The sequence below is a fragment of the Lepidothrix coronata genome, unplaced genomic scaffold (genome assembly GCF_001604755.1).
Source record: "Lepidothrix coronata isolate B3197 unplaced genomic scaffold, Lepidothrix_coronata-1.0 Scaffold18, whole genome shotgun sequence".
Lineage (NCBI taxonomy): Eukaryota > Metazoa > Chordata > Aves > Passeriformes > Pipridae > Lepidothrix > Lepidothrix coronata.
In genome coordinates, this window is record NW_016690198.1 from 902,204 (window position 1) to 908,909 (window position 6,706).

The following is a 6,706-nucleotide window of genomic DNA, read 5'->3' on the forward strand; positions in this document are numbered from 1 at the left end:
AGGAATTATTGATAAAACCTGGGTTATCCCCTCCGCCCCCTTTTTCCTGGGGCGGGTCGTAACAGGAACCTATTCAGATTTGTAGTTTTTTAAGTCAATCCTAGCAATCCTGAATGTGAATAACTTAAAATGCAACATGAAAAAAGGCAAGTGACTAAAATAATAATTTAATTCATTTTTACATATTAGGTTAAAAAATAGCCTCTTAATCTTGTATTATACATGTTCAACTAGGTCTCAATTTTCTTGGTATATGTGGGAGAGAATTCAAATAAGAGACATTAGCTCAACAGGGAAATAAAAGGAAACATGTTATGCATACTTTCAAAGACAACTTTTATGAAGAGATTCTTTAGATAGTTGATCTTGAACATAGTAAATAGTAAAAAAATTTCAGATCTTTAGATCAGTATTTCAGGCCTCAGACTAATGTTTTATTTTTCGTGGACTTGCTTTTTTAATGTACTGTGTCATTGTTCTCTCTTTGTTTTCACAATCAGCTGTTTCATGTAGGGCAGCTGTTTCTCATAATTGGCTGTTTCTTGTAGCTATTTTTCAAGGATATAGAGGCCTTACCAAGAGATCTGGGTAGACTACAGACATGGGCAACCACCAACCACTTGAAATTTAACAAGAGCAATTGCTGAATTCTCCATCTGGGATGGGGTAATCCTGAGTGTATGTGCAAACTGGGGGATGAGAGGCTGGAGAACAGCCTCAGAGTAAGGGACCTGGTCAGTGGCAAGTTGACTGTGAATGAGCAGTGTGCCCTGGCAGCCAGGAGGGCCAGCTGTGCACTGAGGTGCATCAGGCACACTGTTGCCAGCTGTGCCGAGGGAGGTGATTCTCCTATTCTGCTCTGCACTGATTGTCTCCACTTCAAGTACTGCTTACAGTTTGAGTGCCTCAATACAATCAAACTCTAGAGTATGTCCAGAGGAAAGGGTCCCGATGGTGAAAGGCCTTGAGGGAAGACTTCTGAGGAGTGGCTGAGGTTACTTGGTTTGTTTAGCTTGGAGAAGCACGGGCATGACCCCCATCACAGCATACAGCTTCCTCAAGTGGTGCAGGAAGGGGGGAGCTGCTGATCTCCTCTCTCTGGGGACCAGCAACAGGACACAAGTAAAGAGAATAAAGAAGCTGCTTCGAGGGAAACTCAGATTGGACATTAGGAAAAGGTTCTTCACCCAGAGGATGTTTGGTCACTGGAACAGATTCCCCAGGGAATTGGTCACAGCACCAAGTCTGTCAGAGTTCAAGGAGCATCTGATGATGCTCTTAGTCATATGGTTTAGTTTTAGGTTATTCTAGCAGGGATTGGCAGTTGGACTCAGTGATCCTTATGGGTCCCTTCTAACTTAAATATGATACAATTTTTTTGTTTTACCTTTTACTTTTCCATAAAATGTTTAAGCTGAATCTACTAATCTATAGATTGTATTAAAACAAGAAAAAACCCACAACTTCCAAAGCATGACTAGTTATGAACTTCAGTCTAAAAATTTTATTTTCATGTCAGTCATCTATAGAGTAGCTTGAAAATCGTGAGCCTGTTGTAAAAGCCTAGTCTCCTCATTTCTTTTAAAAAATGTATCTGCGTTAAAATTTAAACAATGAAATTCTCTTTAGTTTTTTTTTTTTTTTCAGTAAGATGGTTTGGACCACAAACAATATAGTGTTTAGAGCAGTGTCAGAAGTATAAAAGCATGTCATTTTAGAAACAATGTTGTCTTTCCAACTTCATAATAACAAATGTGTTATGTCTCTGTGATTGTTTTCTAGTGTTCTGTAGTGCACTGTTTTTCACTTGCTATTGTGTTCAGAATTTAGACCAGCTTTTAAGTATTGCTTGTCTTCTCTCTTTGCAGGGGCACTTAACCCAAGAAGGCATTGAAGGAGCAAAAAAACAGCTGAACATCTTAAACCCAAAGAGGACAATTTCGTTCATCTGCCAGAAGGCAAACCAGTAAACCTTAATGGTTTAACAAAACCACGTGGGTTTTTTTCATCTCCTGGAGCTCTTTGTACTAGCATGTATCATGCGTCATTTGATATATGATATTTGTGTGTGTGTACTGGGTCTGGCTGGGATGGAGTTAATTTTCTTCGTAGCAGATCTTATGGTACTGTGTTTCAGATTTCCAGTGAAAACAGTGAACGTAACATACTGTTTTAGCTATTTCTGAATGGTCCTGGCACAGCATCAAAGCCTTCTCTGTTTCTTGCTCTGCTCCCCCAGTGAATAGATTAGGGCTGTGCAAGATGTTGGGAGGGGACACAACTAAAAAAATGCCCTGAACGAACCAGAGCTATTCCATGCTATATAATGGTCATGCTGAGCAATAAAATAGAGAAGAGAGGATTTAGGGAGATTGGCCATGTTTTGTTTGGGAATCCTTCCCTTTTCCTTTCCTCTTCCCCTTTCCTTTCCCCTTCCCCTTCCCTTCCCCTTAGTTTATTAATTTATTTTTTATCTTGACCTACAAATGCTCTTGCTTTTATCTTGATATTCTTCTTTCCCTGTCCCACTCACTGCAGGGGTGTGGGAGAAGTGAGCAAGTAGCTGTATTATACCTAACTGCCTGTCAGCAGAACATGTGTAGCTAATTGGGATTGGAACTGAATGCTAAAACCATACACGATGATTTAAATTTGTTTATGTTACTTGATCATTTAACCAGTCATGCAAAAAAGAGAAGGCTAGTTTAGAGCTTTAAGGAAAACTCGTGCATCCAAATGCTAACGATCATTTAGAGATCTTAGCACATGTGGAACAAGACCAAAGGTAGTTGTCACCTTTTCTGCCCCTGAGGTGTGCAGAGTTAAAAAATTCAGTGAAGACTGTCAGGGTTTCAGACACAATTTTATGTCTTTCTTCCATTCACATTGTAGGTAGCACCTTAGAAATTCTTTATATTGATGGAGCCAAAAATACACCTGTGGTGGAGGATGTCAATGATTTGATAACAGAAACAAGAAAAATTCACAATAGTTCCTATTTTTGATATCTTGTAGAGTTGTCATGGTTGTAGCTCTCATTTTAATTGGAATTATTTCTTGTAGTTTTAATTGAAATAGAGGAAATGACTGTTACTCATTGAGTTACTGGAATGTGAGATACTTCTGCCTAGTTGATTGTGCATATGACAACACATAACTGTGTAGTTGCCTTCTGAGGAAGTGTTTCATGGAAGTTCAGGAAGTGAAAGTTAGGAAGAAAGGTAGTACATTGCAAGAGTTCACACTTAAAGGATGCAGAGCTAGTATAACAGTACTTCTGCTTTCTGGCCTCTGAGGCAGAGGAGGTAACTAAAGGCAACTGCATTTTGGTTACTGTTAACAGCTGCCTAGATGAGGAAAAATTCTGGATTGTTCACTGTACTGACAGAGAAATGAGGGACTTCAGGTTGAAGTTTAAGTGTAAGGCACAGAAAAATCCTGTCAGCCCTCTGCACTAAGTGCAGGTCAGATCCAAATTTTTGGCTGTAGATCAGTGACAGTCTTTGGGAATTAAGTTGTGGCAGTCAGGGGTGGCTGGAAAAATGGAAATATTGCACCTATTTTAAAAAGATTAGGAAGTAGTACCCTGGGAGTACATCTGTTCCAGTGCCTCACCACCCTCACAATGAAGAATTCTGTCATAAAATTTTCATACATAAAATTTGTATTCTAAATCTACATGCTTGTCTTATCACATGCCCTCATAAGACTCTGACCCCAGGGAGCTGCCAGCTCATGGGCTTGGCTAGGAGTTTTCCTTAAATTTATAGATATAAGGTTCTTTAATACCTCAAGATAAGCCACGAGCTTGTTCTCAAGGGATTTCTTTATTAAGTTAGGGGAGCAAATAAGGGAACTTGGTCAAAGTTCAAAAGGACACCACACAAGCTAGACAAAAATGTTCCACCACAATACTAACTCGGCATACACTATTAATCCACAACACTTAAGGCAAAATCCAACCAGTTCCACAACATTTACATCAAGATCCAATCCCTCCAGCTCCAAGCCACCCTAAACATCAAGAAAGGAGCAAAGAAACAGAAGCAGAGGAGCAAGAAGAGAGAAGGAGAGAAGGGAGAGATAGCTGCCACTGAAGCCTTGTAGAAGACTGGCTCGCACAAGTCCAAGTGGCAGGGCCGCAACATGAGGCAAACACTTGCCTGTGTTTTTATCTGCTCTGGTGTCTAAGGCCAACTCCTCCAGATGGGGTCTCTGACCCACCTGCAACTCTGGGGTTCCAGGCCAGGGTGAGGGGCAGTGTTCTCACCATCCCTGCCAATCTGAGGCTGGGTTAGGGGCTCCAGGAGGTGTGGTATGTTATAGTTTGCCCAGGCTTTTGTGACTGACAGCTACACCAGAGTTTCCCCATGTGGGTTCCAGGGGCCTGCCATGAGGGATATGACGCCACCCCACCTCCGTGAGGAACGACCCATCCCTTCCCCCTCCACACCTCCCCCTGCCCCAAGGTGGTTCTGACCCAGTAATAACTGATGTCTAACTGCCCTTCTAAAATTTCCCTCTCCTGTTCTCTTGTAGCCCCCTTTATGTATTGGAAGGTGCTAGAAAGTCTCCCTGGAGCCTTCTGTGCTCCAGGCTGAACAGTCCCAACTCTCACCTCCTAAAGCTAAGCTAAGGCACATGGATGGCAAGGCGGTCATCCAAGACAGCCATCACAGCTTCACCAAGGGCAACTCCTGCCTGACCAATCTAGTGGCCTTCTACAATAAAGTGATCACATTAGGAGGCAAGAATTTGATGGGTGGACTCTTCGGTGGATGAGGAATTGTTTGGATGGTTGCATCCAGAGGGTAGTAGTCAACAGCTCAATGTCTAGATGGAGGTCAGTGACAAGTGGTGTCCCTCAGGGCTCAGTATTCAAAATCTTCATCAGTGACAGACAGTAAGATTGAGTGCACCCTCAGCAATTTTACACATGACATAAATCTTCATGGTCCAGCTGACACACTTGAGAGACAGGATACCATCCAGAGGGACCTGGATAAGCTTGAGAAATGTGCCAATGGGAACATCATGAAGTTCAACAAGGCCAAGTGCAAGATGGTGCACCTGGGTTGGGGCAACACCCAATCTCCATATATGCTGAGGGATGAACAGATCGAGAGCAGCTCTGCTGAGAAGGACTTTGGGGAATGAGAGCCTGGACATGAGCCAGCAATATGAGCTTGCAACACAGTGTGTGTGCCACATCCTATGCTGCATCAAAAGCAGAATGACCAGCAGTTGTTAAAGGAGGTGACTCTGCACCTCTACTCTCCTCTAGTGAGAGAGGTACCTGGAGTACTGCATCCAGTTCTGGGGGCCTCAGCACAGGAAAGACCAGTTTGAGTGTGTCCAGAGAAGGTCACAAAGATATTCTGAGTAATGGAACAGACCTCCTATAAGGAAAGACTGAGAGAGTTAGAGTTCAGCCTTGGAGAAGGAAGGTTCTGGAGGGGCCTTTCTGACACTTTCAATACTTTGAGCCGGGCTATAAGAAAGATGGGTGTGGAAGATATTACAGAAACCTGGTTGGTAGAGAGAGGACACATTAAAGATTCTATATCACTGGTCTCACGCTAAAGCAAGAAAACTATTAGAAGGTCACTGATCAGTGTGTTTGTGAAACTGCTTTGTCTAAGAAACTGCAAGGCTGCATTGTCTGCTGTGAAGCTGTATTGTTTAAGAAACTGCAAGGCTGCATTGTCTGCTGTGAAGCTGTATTGTTTAAGAAACTGCATACGTGATAGAAAAATTAGAGCAACAGGATGGGAAGGTAGAGAAAGTAGCAAATAGTAAATAAAGTAACTATAGCCATGAGAAAGAGGCAGCATTTGCGCAAATACAACTTAGGTAATTAGGAGCCAATGATGAGCTTGTATTTGGAATATTAATGAGCCTAATTATTAACCTTTATAAGCATGGAGCTTACAGCAATAAAGTTGGATTAGTCATGATCAATACTGTGATCGTGTGATACTTTCCCGTCGTCCACAACAGATGGGGACAAATTTTTTGTCCACGCCTGTTGCAATAGGAAAAGGGGTAATGGTTTCAAACTAGAGGAGTCTGGTGAGACCAGCTTTCCCAGAGAGGTTATGGATGCTCCATCCCTGGAAACATTCAAAATCAGGGCTCTGAGTAACCTAATCTACTTAAAGATGTCCCTGATTGATTACTGGGGGTTTGGAGGAGATGACCTTTAAAGGTGACTTCCAAGTCCAACCATTCTCTGATTCTGTGATTCTCAGAATAATACATCAACATTTTAGTAGATATTGATTATTTGTTATGTTATTGAGGCCCTTACCACTCTGAAATATTTGCATAGATAAATAGAAGTGGTACTGTGAAAATGAAAAGTGATTTGGAAAGTATTTGTAAAAATTGTATAGTAGGTACGTATATATAGTGTATATGCAGTGTGTGTGCTTCTAAATCTACCCCCCACAGGATAGCCCTATGGGAATTCTCTGTTGTGGGCACTGTCAACCTGCTGGGGCTTTAATTCATAATGTTTTAACTTGCTGCCAATCTCATAGGGTGTTTGGGAAAAGGCCTTGATCAACTAAGCAGTCCTTATAGCTGTACAGGACTCAAAACAAAACGTGATTATTTGTATGAATTGCTCATTAGTGGCAAAGGTAGAAGGGATACACAAATCTTGAGGAAGGAAAGAATGACTGCTACAAAACTATTTATTAGA